General features: G+C 44.2%; 1 protein-coding gene across 13 annotated transcripts in view; it reads right to left on the bottom strand.

The window, feature by feature from the left end:
• dab1a (DAB adaptor protein 1a) overlaps nt 1-17,014 on the bottom strand; it is a 330,333-nt gene that overhangs the window by 83,608 nt on the left and 229,711 nt on the right. The window lies entirely within an intron of this gene.

The following is a 17,014-nucleotide window of genomic DNA, read 5'->3' as shown; positions in this document are numbered from 1 at the left end:
CCTTTATGACACTGATCTAAATAGCCATCACACCCCCAACACCACAACGCTACATTTCAGGCAATCCCTCCTGAGGTTGAAGCAAGAAAAAAAAGAAACTGTGCCTTCCACAGTGGTTACATCTGTACCACATACCAACAACGTCTCAAAATAGTTACTGCAGCTGTCTGCTGGATAAAGCACCAGTTATTGCAGCGGGCCTGGAGGCCCTTTTAAGAACAGCAGTGCAGCTAGTTCAGCAGGCAGCCGGCCAGGCCACCAGCCAGCAACAACAGCACACTGCAGGAGGGGAAACATGGAAACACGGGGCTGTGAGCTGCTCTAGATACTCCACATGGAAACACGGGGCTGTGAGCTGCTCTAGATACTCCACATGGAAACACGGGGCTGTGAGCTGCTCTAGGTACTCCACATGGAAACACGGGGCTGTGAGCTGCTCTAGGTACTCCACATTGAAACACGGGGCTGTGAGCTGCTCTAGATACTCCACATGGAAACACGGGGCTGTGAGCTGCTCTAGATACTCCACATTGAAACACGGGGCTGTGAGCTGCTCTAGATACTCCACATGGAAACACGGGGCTGTGAGCTGCTCTAGATACTCCACATTGAAACACGGGGCTGTGAGCTGCTCTAGATACTCCACATGGAAACACGGGGCTGTGAGCTGCTCTAGATACTCCACATGGAAACACGGGGCTGTGAGCTGCTCTAGATACTCCACATGGAAACACGGGGCTGTGAGCTGCTCTAGATACTCCACATTGAAACACGGGGCTGTGAGCTGCTCTAGATACTCCACATGGAAACACGGGGCTGTGAGCTGCTCTAGGTACTCCACATGGAAACACGGGGCTGTGAGCTGCTCTAGGTACTCCACATGGAAACACGGGGCTGTGAGCTGCTCTAGGTACTCCACATGGCTCCCTGCCTGCCTCAGTGACTAGAAGGAACATTCAGCAGAGGCCTCATCCCCAAAAGGTAAACACACACACTCATACACACTTTCCCACCCGCAATCTCCTGCCAGAAATAGGATACCCCACAAGATGACAGATTCGCATGCACGTGCATATCGCAAATTAACACAAAAACATGCACACACACTCACACACACGCCTCACATCGTCTTCTTCTCCTAACCTATTTACAGACACGGGGCTGTAGATATCAAAGCGCTGCGCTCTCTTTGGGGAATTCCTCCTTTCTCATGTTTTAAGGGGAAATAGATGAAAACGAATCTTGTTCTCCCTGCACCCTCCCCTGTGTGTGTGTGAGTGTGTGTGTGTGTGTGTGTGTGTGTGTCTGCTCTGCCTTGTTAATGTGCTAAAATGTAAATTGGTTGTGCTCAACAATGTGTATAAGGCTGTCTGTTTGATGCCGAGTGGAAGCTGTGGCTTTACTGACAGACTGTGGATATGGCCTCTATTAACAAACCCACACTCTTGATTCCACCTTTCTGTCTGTCTGTCTGTCTGTCTGTCAGTCTGTCTGTCTGTCTGTAAGTCTGATCTCCCCGCCGCCTCCTTCAAACCCACTCTACTATTCTACTACACCATCCGTCTGCATCATTCTCATCTTCACTATTAACACATGTAAAACACATCTGCTGAACTCCAGCGTCGTATTTAGCCTGCAATTCATGCTTTTATTCAGTTCTGCTGCAGCCGTTCTCCCCTTCATCTCTAAAGATGTATCACTGAGTACGTCTACATGCACACTAATGGTCCACTGTTATTCTGAATATGACAATATTGTGAATGTGATATTGGTCATGTAAACAGCATATTCTGTTTGGATATTCTGAATTAGGCCTTATTCCGAATGGAGCATTTTCCGATTAAGACATGTGGGATATGCTGATATTAGGGCTGTCAATCCATTCAAATATTTAAAATATGCTTGCTTTATGCAAATGTATGTATTTATTTATTATTGGAAATCAAATTAACAACACAAAAGAATGACAAATATTGTCCAGAACTTGACTGTGACTTGCCCCAAACTGCATATGATTATCATAAAGTGGACATGTCTGTAAAGGAGAGACTCGTGGGTACCCAAAGGACCTATTTTCATTCACATATCTGGAGGTCAGAGGTCAAGGGCCCCCTTTAAAAATGGCCATGCCAGCTTTTCCTCGCCAAAATTTAGTGTAAGTTTAGCGAAAGTTATTTATCCTCCTTTGCGACAAGCTAGTATGACATGGCTGGTACCAATGAATTCCTTTTCTAGTTTTATATGATACCAGTATCTTCACTCTAGCTTTAAAACTGAGCCCTCTACAACCTCCGGAAGATTGATTGTGTTAATGTGTTAAAGAAATGAGTGGCGTCAAAACGAATTTGCGTTAACGCGTTATTATCATGTTAACTTTGACAACCCTATTTGATATTATTCAGGTTTTAGGAGCATTCTTTGGACATGTATACAGCACATTCAGAATATTCCTCTCAATTGGGGTTTTCACGGCAGTTTGTGACACACGGCCTCTTGCCTGTTTACAGCCAGCTCTGTGCGTTGAACACAAACCAACTAGCCAACAGGTACTGGCACTTGTTGCACTTGTGATGAACTCGCCAACATCTTCATAATTTATCTAATCATTAACAGTGATTAAGCAATCATCAGCTAATCATGAACAACCCTAGTGCTATCAGTGCTTTGCAGGAGATTTTGAAACAGTATTACCATCAGTTAGCTGATTAGTTGACAGAAAATTAACTGCAACGTCATTCTTCTAGCAAAAATGCCAAACAGTTCCAGCTTTTCAAATGTGAGAATTTGCTCCTTTTCTGCCAGAGATGCATGCCCAAAACAAAAGCTCATATTTCTGGTTGGAAGGAGAAACACGCCTACTTTTAAACATCATGAAAGACTTGGATATCAACACGTTTTTGGATATGTGCAAATATCACAACGCCCTCATTTTCAAGAAGGTGGTTGAAGGAATAAAAGAGGGAGGCTGAGTTTGCACGGTCTAACAAATCCACCACCGGTTACGTTAATCGGAGTATGCACGGCTCGGAATAAGAGCAGGAAACAGAATATTTTGTGCATGTTATTTCCTCATTCCCAACTCTCAGCAACATGTGGAAGTGGCACTGGAGCCAGTATAGTACAAACACACCACCTTTCCCCCGACCCTTCAGATACAATAAATACCATTTTTATTTATTTTCATGCCGTCTTTACTTATTTAATTTTATGCATCGGCGGTGGTTGAATTAAGTGTACAGGGAATGACAATAAAGAAGAGGATTTGGAGGTCGAGAAAGTCTCCACGCTCACACTCACAGCTTCACAACAACGTATTTTACAATTAGTCCGGTTGCAACCAGCGAATCCCCAGCAGCTCTAAAGACAGGGGTCGCTCTATTCTCTAGAAAACCATCATCACTGATCTGCAGTCCATTGTGCTGTTTAAAACGTCCACTCGACATGATTTAGATCCCCCACAGCCCCTCTGGACCCCCATCATCAGAGTCTAAAGTGAGTGATGGATCCGCTACATCGGTGGAGTGGAAGAGAAGAGAAGAGAGGAGAGGAGAGGAGAGGAGAGGAGAGGAGAGGAGAGGAGAGGAGAGGAGAGGAGAGGAGAGGAGAGGAGAGGAGAGGAGAGGAGAGGAGAGGAGAGGAGAGGAGAGGAGAGGAGGATTCTGGTGCATAAAAATAGAGCCGGAGTCTGCTGGAGCAGGAGACTGAGACTTAATTAGGGATGCAATCATCAATTATTCAAAACACTTAATCATGGTGTCGCGCGATGCTGTTGCACAAACACACACACACAGACAAACACGCACACACAGACGTACAACAGGCTTTTCAAACTGTGGCTCTGACGGCAGACACACAGAGACAGATAGATGGATGAAGAGGAAATAAAGAAAAGGACGACTGTTGCTTCTGCATCATTTTCTACTGACACACATTATATCACACACACAGTCACACAAAAAACACAAATAAAGAGTAGACAGACAGTACAAGCTAGAAATAATCCAGTAGCCACCACAGACATTTACTATTTTGCAAACACATATTGGACATTGAAATTATAATCCTTGCATCATCTATACACATTTATCCTGTGTAGTGTCACAGGGGGCAAAAGGCGGGGTACATCTTGGAAAGGTTGTCAGTCTTCTCATTGCCCTGCATGTCTTTGGACTATTAGAGGAAACTGGGGCACCCAAAGAAAACCAAAGCACACAAGGGGACAACACAAACAGACTGAATTGACATTTTGTTTCACTTGATTCATTCAGCCTGTTCATGTTAGCCCATTTCTTGTTGGGAGGTTATTTTGTTTTGTTTCACTCTGACCGATCAGTAGCGAGTGACGTATCCGTCCCACACAGGCTGCAACCTCCGTTTCTGAGAAGTGAAGCCAATGCTGAAGTGCCTTTAAACTGCATTCTTTCTAACAGCCAGCAGGAGGCGAATTTGAGTTTGAAATTAAAAGTTGTGCAAGAAACGTCATCAGACTTCACTGTTTGTTGTAGTTTGGAGGCCGTTAAAGGATGACTGTGTACCGGCTAAAGTTCACAGTCGCCACACGCTCACTCTTTTTTCTACACACACACACGTAGTAATGCTGAAAAAAAAACACACTGAGTCATGAGTGCGCGCAAGCGGTCGTCACGCTGCAGCCGTTCATTCATTCAGCACAGACTATTGATTGGTTAACCACCCGCACTCAAGTCATGGAGGCTAAATCGTGTGTGTGTGAGTCATGGACTTGGCAAACTCACCACTTACTTTGAGAATGGGAGAACACTTACTGTAAGAAAAAAATATGTTTAAGAAAGAAAGAAACTAGAATTCTTGAGTTATGGCCAAAAATGTGTTTTGTGCAACGGGCAACTACTGGTCTGAGAAGTGAAGCCAATGCTGAAGTGCCTTAAACCTGCATTCTTTCTAACAGCCAGCAGGGGGCGACTCCTCTGGTTGCTAAAAGAAGTCAGATTGTATAGAAGTCAATGAGAAAATGAACCTACTTCTCACTTGATTTATTACCTCAGTAAACATTGTAAACATGAGTTTATGGTCTCAATCGCTAGTTTCAAGTCTTCTTCAATACAGCATGATGTTCATTTAGTAAATTATGGTCCCATTTAGAGTCAAATAGACCATAAAGCAGGGGATGCTTTAGGGCGGGGATACCTTGTGATTGACAGGTCGCTACCACGGCGTTGTCCGGTCTGGGAGTTGTCCGTGTTTTCGTCATAGAATTTTAACCCTTTCACAGTTTTTGTAAATTGACTTACAACAACATGTACGGCTGTATCGATCTAATCTATGCTTGTCGCCATTTTTCTGTCTTTATGTCTGTAGGTGGTAGGAAGATGATATCGCCTTTCTTAATCCCACCTACAAAGTTGTGATTGGTCGATTGTTTCACCATCCGGCTTAAACAGCCATCAAGTAAATTCAGAGGTCTGAAACCACGTTGGGGACGTCATGCAAACTCCACACAGAACTGAACTTGAACTGTGAGGCATCACTGTTAAATATACTGTAGCAACACTGTACTGCCAAATGTAGGGATTCAGAGATCCAATAGTGCCCGTACTGACCTTTTAAGTGGATCAGGTTTCAGCCATGATGTGACTGATCCACATTCAATACAGTGTCTTTGTCAATGTCACTGTAAAGATTCTGTGTTTCCCTTATCAGTTACATTCATTCAGTCGGTCATGGTGGGCCCCGACCACAGCGATCTGGCCTCATGTTACCTCACATCAAAATGAGAAAAAGAGATCACTTGTATTAGATCTGTAATCGGTATCAGGACAGGTATCAGTGAATCCTTTGCCCTTTCCCAGACTCCACAAAACAAAATGATTTTATCTACAATCAGCTCACTAATAAAAGTGATAACTTACACACACATAATGTATATTCATGTGGAGCTTGTTCGGAGCAGCTCATGGGAAGTTCTTCTAAGAGTAAAATAGCACCGTTCTGCTCTGATTTAAAGTAGGAGAGGAAAGCTGAGATATAGAGAGAGGGAGGACTGGATGGCAGAGGAATGGAGGAGGCAGTGACTAAGAGAAGCTAAGGATGCTTTAGGCTAAACCTTCAACAATAACAGCCTCAAACTTCTTCACTTGCAAGCCGCTGGCGTGCCCCGCCTGATCAGCTCGCTGCCAGCAACTTGTACCAAGACACACATCTGGAGAAGCCAACGGCTGAGCTCCATCAACGGCTGTCTGTCGGTCTGTCTGCGCTGCAGGGGGAGGAACAGATCGTCCACCTCGGCCCTCTGTGCCCGGTCACTCCGCAGAGGGAATGTCTGGGTTCAGCCCTTTGGGAGAAATCCCAGATGGGGTACGAGTACATCTCCTCCCCCGTGCAGCCTCCTGCCACCAGCGACCATCAGTCAGTCACAGTTCCTGCCTCCTGCCCGTGTGTCTAATCGCCCACGCACACTGTCACAGCCGCCTGCCCTTCCAGTTAAAACACAGACAGCCAAACAAAATCAATCTTCACTGAGTGTCCGTGTTTAATAAGGCCCTGTTGTTTCTTATGGACTCTGACAACATGATCAGCCCCCACATCACTTCACACACACACACACACACACACACACACACACACACACACACACACACACACACACACACACACACACACACACACACACACACACACACACACACACACACAGGGGAGTAACTACAGCAACAATTTGTGGCACAGTAAACTGGATATATAACTCGTTCTCACACTAAACTCTGTATCTGTTTGTTTTAGGGCTGTCCTCGACCACAGAAATTCTTAGTCGACTAATGCCGGGTACACACTACACGAGAATCAAGCCCATTTTGGGCCCGATTCCCCCCCCCACCTCCCGATAATAGTCAACCAAGCCCCGATTTTTTGATGGTTCTAAAGATTATCTTTCAGATATTTCTGTGGTGTAAGGTATGTCAAGAGTGTTTTTTACATCCCGCCGATCGGCTCGGAAGTCCATCCTGGCCACACCGATTTCAAATTGTGTTCAACTTGTTCATCTGTGGCCACAGCACAAGTGTTTATTTAACGTGTCTCCATGACTTCATCCATCCGTCCTTCGTGAATTTTCAATACTAAGTAGAGCAAAAACTAAAATCGCTAATTCTTCCTGCCCGTCGTCCGCAATGTTTGTTTACACTCAAGTCACGTTTGATTGAGAGAGACTTTGCGAGATTTCAACTCTTGTTGTTCATGAAAGAATCTGTTAGTGTGTGGTGTGCTGTTTTGGCCAAACTGTTGCTCTTCACACACTATAGGAACAAAACTGTGAAGTGTGGGGTCTCTCACATTTTCAACATCCCTTAAGATTTGAAAAATCTTTTAGTGTGGGCCAGCCTTACACTCATACTCACAGTTTCTCCTCAAAGAGTCACACAAAAGCAGCACTTTATATCTGTGTTTACCAGACATATGCTTCTAAGTTTCTTGGAAATAATTCATTCAGCATGAAAAAGCATAAAAAACAACTAATCTTAGTCAACTATGACCAAAGCGACTGTTTAATCGACTAAGATGGGGCAGCGCTAATTTGTTGTACTGCTTCTGTTCATCTGTCTTTTCCCCACAAAGACACACACACATACACACACACATACACACACACACACACACACACATCAAGCCCAGATAAAGACTGCACCTCTGATGTCATCGACAGACTCGGTGTGAATCACCATGGGATTGTCAGACTCAGGATGCGATTTGCATAATTTTCCATTTCTCAATTCCAAACTCTTTGAACTTTGTGCAAACATTTCCAGCCAAACACACAAACACACACACACACACACACACACAAACACACACACACACACAAACACACCATGGCAATGTGCAAAAACCTCATGCTGCATATGGAGTCTGTGTGACATCCTGGAGGTGAAACTTTGTGCCAGCTCTTGAAATAGACCCTTTTAGCACCCTATGGTCTATTGGACTGCTGCTCTGTCTGAACTCGCACAGAGAGTAGAGGGGCTATTGACATTCACTTCCCTGTGGGGCTCCGAGTCAATACAAACCTCTTAAAAGTCAGAGAAGGCTGTGTGTGTTTCTGAGCGTGTGTTTGGATGTGTGTATTAGACAGAGAGAGAGAGAGAGAGAGAGAGGGGAGGGATGATAGTCATTTTTCCATCTGTAAGCATCTGAATGACGTCATTTGTTCCAGGCATTCATTCATTGTAAATGCACTTTGGGGCAGGCACACGCACACGTGGCATCGGTGTGATACATCCATGCTTTTGTGTGTGTGTGTGTGTATGTATGTGTATGTGGATGTGGTGCAGGTAATGATGGTGTGCTAAAGCAGAGTCCCACCCCGTCAGGGCCAAGCCTCTCAGTGTCATCCATCATAGTGCAGCAGCTGCTGATGATACCAATACATACAGCAGCACAGAGAGGGCCGGGGGAGCTGGAGGAGAGGTGGGGGTGTGGGGCGAACAAAAAGGAGGACAGGGATAGAGGAAGAGGAGCCGGAGAGGAAGATAGTTGTAGCAAAAAGTGAAAGAGGCAGCTGGGATTATAAAAGAGACAAACAACAACAAGAATGTGGTTTTTATTACCGTACTGTAGGTTATGTTATATATAAATCCCCGTCACGCCAAAAAAAACGCTAATTTGCATTTGCATTTGAGAGAAAAAGGGTAGGAGGAGGAGGAGGAGGAGAGCTGGAAGAGAAGAGGCAACCAGCATGAAGAGGGAAGGAAATGTGCTGTCACAGGCTGAGGAGTGAAAGACTATCTGTGTGACTGGAATAGGCAATCTGATTCCCTCAGCTCGCTCAAACACACACGCGGTACACACAACACCGGCCACTGCCAAACACACAGAGAAGCTCGTTGCATCTGTGTGGATTAATATTAAAGGCCAGCGGATTGCTCCGTGTTCGACACGACCTCTGAGCTCCTCAGGAATAAGACACAAGTCTGCACTTCTACAGATTGTGTTTTATTCAGAGATGCCTTTATGGATAAATCTAAAATTCCTCTCTGTCTGGGAGACAGACGGGATCAAATTTAAACAGAAACATCACAGAGAAGTATTCATGTTTGAAGCAAAACTCTAACAACATACCGTACAGCGCTAAATGTGTCTCACTGATGGTTAAACATGGAGGAATATTGGTCAACGCTCATAAAGGTCTCACGAAACGTCATGTTCAATTCCTTCAGTTCAGACAAAATGTATTCACAGAAAAATGAATGCTGCAGTGGTGCTTTTAAAGAGAACTATAGTCGCTGGAGGATCCCTTTGGTTTGATGAAATAAAAATAACTGGAAAATCTGAGGGGAAAGAAATCAACACGGTTATTAAAAATGCATCTTAAAACTGCAAATGAGAAGAATTTCAAGCAAGAACTCTTCTCTATAAAACCATTTGATCTCGCTGACCTGCTCTCTAGACTTGCCACGGTAGTCGGTGTTATACGCTGTTCGGACATACACCAATTACATTACTTGCCCACTGCTCCCATCGTCTTATTGCTTTTTTAATAGGAATTAGGGCTGTTAAAGTTAAAGTGATCATAAGATGTTAACACAAATTCGTTTTAACGTCACTAATTTCTTTAACGCATTAACGCAACTTGCGATTTCTAGAACCCTAGAGTGGAGATACTGCCATCATATAAACTAGGAAACCTAATGAATCCATCGGTATCAGCAATGTCATACTAGCTTGTCGCGAAGGAGGCTAAATAACGCTCCAAACTTACGTTAAATTTTGGTGAAGAAAAACTGTCATGGCCATTTTCAAAACGGTCCCTTGACCTCTGACCTCAAGATATGTGAATGAATATGTGTTCTATGGGTACCTACGAGTCTCCCCTTTACAGACATGCTAAATGCAGTACCTGGGAGGGATTCTGGACAATATCTGTCATTGTTCTGTGTTGTTAATTGATTTACAATAATATAAATATATACATACATTTCCATAAAGCAGCATATTTGTCCACTCCCATGTTGATACGATTATTAAATACTTGATAATTCTCCCTTTAAGGTACATTTTGAATAGATAAAAAAATGTGTGATTAATTTGCAATTAATCATTATTAACTATTTTAATTGATTGACAGCCATATTAATGAGGCAATCTGTACATTTTGAGTATGAAGCCGTGCGGAAGACAGAGCACTCACAGCCGGCTTGCAGGGCGCAGCGGCGCCGGGCGGAAAGCTGCGGCCCCACAGCGAAAGCCTGACCGGAGAGGCCAGACACACAGCCGTCCAACGTTAAAGATCAAAGTGAGCGCTCTACATATATTGAGCGTCATCCGACTGCCCCAAAATAGACTAATATAACACAAATAACGGCTCAATCCAAACCTGAGACTTTTGCCAAATCAATCTTTTTATTTTACCAGACCACCTTTAGCTCATTCAGAATTCAGCCCGGTCTGCTGAGAGAGCGAGTGAGACAGAAAAGACTGGAGCACTTCTTTTTCTCGTCTCATCTTATTCCCAAGACACATCATCCTCTTCACTTCCTGGAGCAAGATGAAGGCCGGCGGGGCTGTGAAATTAGCCTATCAGATGCCTCCACCAGCTAAAGGAGAACTCTGAATATGCTAATAGACAGGAGATTAAGATATGTAGCTGGGGGCACAACCACATGCACACACTCCCTGCACACACTCGAACACACACTCCCTAACACACACGCATACAGACAGACTAAAACCCTTTATTCTATGATTATAGAGGACAAAATTATAATGGCAGATCTCAGGAGCAGAGAGCGCTTTGGAGAATATTACAGTGTCTTTGATGAGGGTACAGGTAATGAAGAGGATTATTTCTTATGTGAGGTTGAACAAAAAGAGATAAAGAATATGCAGAGTGTGTGTGTGTGTGTGTGTGTGTGTGTGTGTGTGTGTGTGTGTGTGTGTGTGTGTGTGTGTGTGTGTGTGTGTGTGTGTGTGTGTGTGTGTGTAATGATATACAGTGAAGTTAGAGAGAGACTCGCTAGATTACACAGGACTCTTTCTGCTGCAGGCGGAGGACACAGGTGAGGAAATCCCTCCCTTTCTTCCTCCTCCTCCATCTTTCCTTCAACCCTACTCCCTTGTTACCATGGCGTTACACAAACAGCCGCAGCCCCCCCCCCCCTCCCCGACCCCCACGCCACCGGCCTCCCCTTCCTCGATCTCCTTTAACAATCTACCCATGAAAAATATCATCCCTCCCTTCTCCTTTGTCTCTTCTCCTCTCTGTCTGATGGCTCATCTTTCTTCATTGCTGTGCCTGCCTCTCTCCCAGGGCTCGCCATCTGTACAGTAACAGGTGCGCTGTGTATGTGACTGATGTGTTTGTTACCTGTAGCGCTGCCTGCAGCCACAGCCGGCGTGGAGAGTATAGCTGCCTCTGCCTATCTGCCTCCTCCTGACCTACTAGCTACCACTCGGCTCTCCTTCTCTTCCTCCTCTCCCCTCGGTGTCTCCTTCAGATGGCGACAGGATGAGGATGAGGAGGAGGAGGAGAGGAGAGGAGATGAGCGGTGTAATGAGTTGGGGGGAGGCAGCAGCAAGCTGTCGTGTATTTGTATGTGTGTTCGGAGCTTTTACCAGCCGTGCTGTGTTCGCCGTGGTGGAGTTTGGATAATTAGTCCCACCAGTCTATGAGTGTGTGTGTGTGAGCATATACATATAGGTGTGTGTGTGTGTGTGTGTGTGAGATCCGCCGGCTCATCTCATTAGTCTCACAGGTGAGTGATTAAACGCTCTGCAACACCTGGAAGTGTTCCTCCTATCCTCCATCCCTCCCAACTCTGCTGTTGTCTTAATTTACAGCTACACCCCTGAGAACTCCCCTGGCCCAGTCATAACACACTCCACAGGACGGCTACACACACACACACACACACACACACACACACACACACACACACACACACACACACACACACACACACACACACACACACACACACACACACACACACACACACACACACCTTATGACACACAAACATCATCACTTACAACAACACCTCACTTCTCAGACATGGAGTCTGTAACATTGCTGGGTTCATCTATCTATTAAAGTAATAGCTTTGGGGCTTTCAAACACAAGTCTCCATTATGTAAATGGCGCAAATATACAGAATATGTGTGCGTGTGTGTGTGTGTGTGTGTGTGTGTGTGTGTGTGTGTGTGTGTCTGTGTGTGTGTTTGTGCGCTGGGTGCAGCTCGGCAGGTACATCCCAGGGTCGGCGGTTCAGCCCCCTCTTGTCCGCACGTTCAAGTGTCCTTGAGCAAAACACTGAACCCCAATTGCTCCTAATGACCCGGCAGCGATGTTGAGAACAGTTGAGGAAATACCAAGCACCGCCCACCAGCCCGAGCACAGCCAATAGGAACGCTCTCTCTCTCTGAAATGACCTGTGATTGGTCAAAGTCTCCCGTCACAGGCTAGATTTTCTAAAGCCTGAAAACAGAGCCATGAGGAGGAGCAGAAGTCTAGTTATCTCTCCGAACACTGAAAGGTTATTATGGGATCCATACAAATATTAACTCAATCAATACTTTATTTCATTTGCAAATAGATGCACCCTCTCAGTGTATGAGCCCTCTCAAAGTAGTGCTATGATGTTGGATGTTACGGCGACTGTGATAAATGCAAATGCAGATCCAACTCTTCTGATTGCATAAAAAAGTAAACAGCTTTCCTAAATTTAGATTTAGAAAAATCGCAATATATTGAATCATAATTCCTGTATCGTGATACGTATGGTATCGTCAGATTCTTGCCAATACACAGCCCTGATCGGTAGACAGAACACGGTTTCTCTGTTCGGTTTCTTAGCCTGCTTGCTTTTCCTGGTTGTAAAGAGAGAGAGAGAGAGAGAGAGATATGAAAGCCACAAACAGCTGTTTCTAGTGCCATTGTTTATAAATTCCATATATATTCAGCGCTCTGATGCTACGTTCTTATGTGAGTGCTCTGATTAATAAATGTATTCTTTGATTTTGAATCAGTAGCCATATGTTGTTATTTAGCCTTCCTGAGGCTATCGCCTGGTTAAATCAATGAATTTGATTTTATGAAAAAGAAATTGCCCTCTCGCAAAAGCCATCAGTCCCTTCATCCTGGTGCCTGGCCTGCGTGTCGGACTAAAACAGCGTTCTGTAACTACTCAACAGAAATATAGGCATATGTCTGTTTAAATGCAGATGCAGCATGCCTTGAAATTATGGCCCCCTCCCCTTTGCTAAGATGCGTTCTGCGGTACTTGTACAATATTTGGTATCTCGTAAGTGAGAGAGAGAACAGTGGCACCTTTATATCAAAATAAGGGAACTTAGTTGTCTTACAGGCTGCACCAGTGATGGATTTTAAACTTATTTTGAAGTTGTTGAAGCTTTAATGAATGCCCATGGTGAGCACTAGGGATGCTCTCAGTATAAGGTCCTCTGATAAATGTTCTCATCAATTTCATCATTTATCAGATAGAATAAAGAACGCTGCTGCAGTCCAACAGCAGTTTAGACTCTGATTTAACTCCTATTTGCTCCATATATTGTACGTGCAGTGTTTCTGCTACTCATACTGTAAGCAGCTAATTTAAGGAGACAGACTGTCAGAAGATAATTGTGGTTTTCAAAGTATTATTTAGTTCCTCTGTTGCCCTGCATTGCAAAGGGGGAAAACAATAAAAACACATTTTCACAGAATGATCTGACATGAGAAAAATATGCTCACGACTTAAAATTGGCTCATCCACAGTGATATTAGTATTGTGCTGCTGTAGCCTTTATATTAACGTGACAGCATTCAATAAAGCCATGTTGGAGATGTCACAGAAATGTTAAAGAGTAGGATTACTGTTGTGCTTTTGTATGGAAAACAAACATGAGATGATCAAAAATCAAAAAATAAAGACGGTGGTATTTTCTTTTTATATTTTATATTTTCTTTATTTATAAGGGACATGTAACGTGTTTTATACTTGAATATAATCCAATCAATCTTATTTCCATATATGTAATCTATATATACCGGATATGACATTGCTTTACGCAGACTACAACAATAAAAGTGGTAACTTGCTTCTACCTCCGCATTGACTCAAATGAAGCAATTATATTGATTCAGGCATTAAAGAATCTATTACAGAATGGTAAAAAAAATAAATTGCGATACATAGGGGAATCGATTTTTCTTCCCTCCCCTAATAGTCACAGTAGGACACGGTATGTTGTACAGAAAACCATAGAAGAAGCCACAGCAGCACCCAGCCGGACATTTAATAAAGCATGGAGGCAGCCACAGCAGCGGGCAGACAGTCATATGGCCCGTCGTATGAGGCTGCTGTGATATTATTACTGCGTGCGTGTCCCTGAGGGGCTGAGATGTGATGGATGTCAGCGGTGTAGGTAATAAATTGCGGAGGTCAATCCACTCTGGTGAAGAGGTCCACTCTCGGGGAAGGCCACCTGATAGACAACACGGGCTTCAAATATTCCCTTCAGCACACATTTCCATTCATCCCGCGGGCCTCCGTTTATCAGACTGGGGATCATTAAGTTGTTCTCTCAAGAGAGCGCTGGTCCAAGGCAGCGTGAGGGGATCACAGTAAGAACTCATTTGAGGGGCGATTTACAGCAAAGGCCAAGGTAAGAGTGTGTTTTCTCCAGGCCAGCGGAGAGTCTCCTGAGGGAGGGAGGGGAAGGGACGACTCATCGCCAACTCTAAAACCCATTAGACATCCACACAAACGCATGAGGGCACATGCACACGCCAGGTGCAGGCGATGGCTGGGTGAGGTGAGCTGGGCAGATCACAGCAGCAGGTAGTATGACTAATAACAGCAGAACTCACCGAGGCACACCGGCAATCACAACCATTTCTCACCTCACTTCCTGCTGCTAGCTCTTTATTCCTCCCTCTGTCATTCACTCCTTTCCCCTTTCTGGATCGCTCCCTTTTAAAACACATGCCTCAAATAGTAACCTTTTTTCTTTTCCAATTTAACTTTTTTTTTATGTCACTTTTCATTCTTTCTTTTTGTTGCCCAGAAGGACACGAGATATTCATAACGGCTGCTGAAGCACTTTGCTGCTTTATGACGTGAAAAAGTTGCTTAAAGCACAAATGCTCCATGCTGAAGAGAGCAGTCCTTCCATGCCTGGTCTACTTACATTCACACTCTCACATGGGGAAATATAGGAAGGGAAAATAAATGAAGCTCACTTTAGAAGTATTTATTTGACAGTACAGCTGCCTATAGGGATGTAACAACAACCGATACTTTGGTACCAAGTCTGAAATGCAGGTACCATAGGTACGGTCAGGGCTCGAGATTAACGGCGTCCCGCGTTCAATAAAGAATGTGATTGGGGACGCAGTAAACTCACTATCGACCCCTATTTTTCCCCCTGATAATGCTACATTGCAAACAACAAATCTGTATTGAAATCGGCACAACGAGAGCTAGTTAACTTTTTATGTCGTTTTTCATTTTTTCTTTCTTTTGCTGCTTTATAACGTGAAAAAGTAGTTCCATGCTGAGGAGAGCAGTCCTTCCCATGCCTGATCTGCCTACTTACATTCATACTGTCACATGGGGAAATAAATGACTCTCTCTTAAGAAGCATCTCTTTTACAATACAGCTGCCTCATAAAGCCTCGGTTATACTTTCTGCAAGGACAGTCGCACGGACATGAGCTGATGTGGAATCGTGACGAGGAAACGTTTGGATCTTTTATACTCCGTGCGTGTTTCTGTGCGTCCGTGTAGTTGGAAAAATTTGAATGTGCACGGAGAGTAGGAAACCTGCTGCATGGAAACCCCCGAAGGGCCGTGTCTGATGGTGTGACGTAATAAATAAATATCACAATATGTATATAAATAATCATCAGTAATGTGGGTAAAATGACTAAGTGGGTAAAGACAAATAATAGAACAGCTAGAACAGTCTGGTAAGTTCAGACAATTACATCACTTTACTGTAATGCAGCCTTTAAAACCAGGAGAAGAAAACACTTATGCCATATTAGGATATTTCGATATCCAAAATTTAAGATAATATCTAGTCTCATATCACAATATCAATATAATATCCTATATCACCCAGCCCTAGTGTGACATCACTTTGGCTGTACGGACCTTCACGGATGCGGCAAGTATAAAATCAATAAGCTTAAGACCGAAGCAAGGTGCAGAAAATAAGCATGTGTGCTATTTGAAACCACACACACACACACACACACCAAATATGGTGGTCCACTCATCCACATCATATTATCAACTTCAAAATAAGCCCCCGCCAAATATTTCTGTCAGCTCCAGGCATGGCTATTATGGGTGTGTGTGTGATTGAAACCATCAAATCAGTTCACAGCCATTTAATCTTGCAGCTCTTGGATCTTGCCTATCCCATTAATCCAGCTTTATGGGCACACACACACACACACACACACACACACACATAGAGTGAGCATGGCCTCATGGTTGACTGGGTGGTCTGTTTAACACCCTCATTCCCAAAAATTACTTATCATCCTCATCAGCCCTCACACTGCCATGGATAGAGAGGAGTCGTTATCGGAGAGCATATCCAGCTAATTGAAGGCTGCCTATCTTAATGCTCACATATAGAATGGAGGGGTGTGTGTGTGTGTGTGTGAGAGAGAGAGAGAGAGAGAGAGAGAGAGAGAGAGAGAGAGAGAGAGAGAGAGAGAGAGAGAGAGAGCGAGAGAGAGAGAGAGCAAAAAAAGAGGGAGAGATAGGTCATGGCCTAAGGGCAAGGGGACCATCAAAAGCACTTTTATAATGAAAAAAATAATTTACCCTTCAGTTATACGTCCTCTCCATCATCTGACTGAGTGTGTGAGTGCGTCAGCGTGGGTGGGAGTGCGTCAGTGTGTGACTCCAGCAGCCCAGCAGAGTGTGTCAGTCTAGTAAGATGCTCAGTGGAACTCGATCAAGTAGCACAAATGACCTGAGAGCAGGTGATTGAATCCTCCACTCATCCTTAAAGACCCCCGACTGAG

This window comes from Sebastes fasciatus, chromosome 5, assembly GCF_043250625.1.
Source record: "Sebastes fasciatus isolate fSebFas1 chromosome 5, fSebFas1.pri, whole genome shotgun sequence".
NCBI lineage: Eukaryota > Metazoa > Chordata > Actinopteri > Perciformes > Sebastidae > Sebastes > Sebastes fasciatus.
This window is presented reverse-complemented; position numbering and strand designations above follow the sequence as displayed.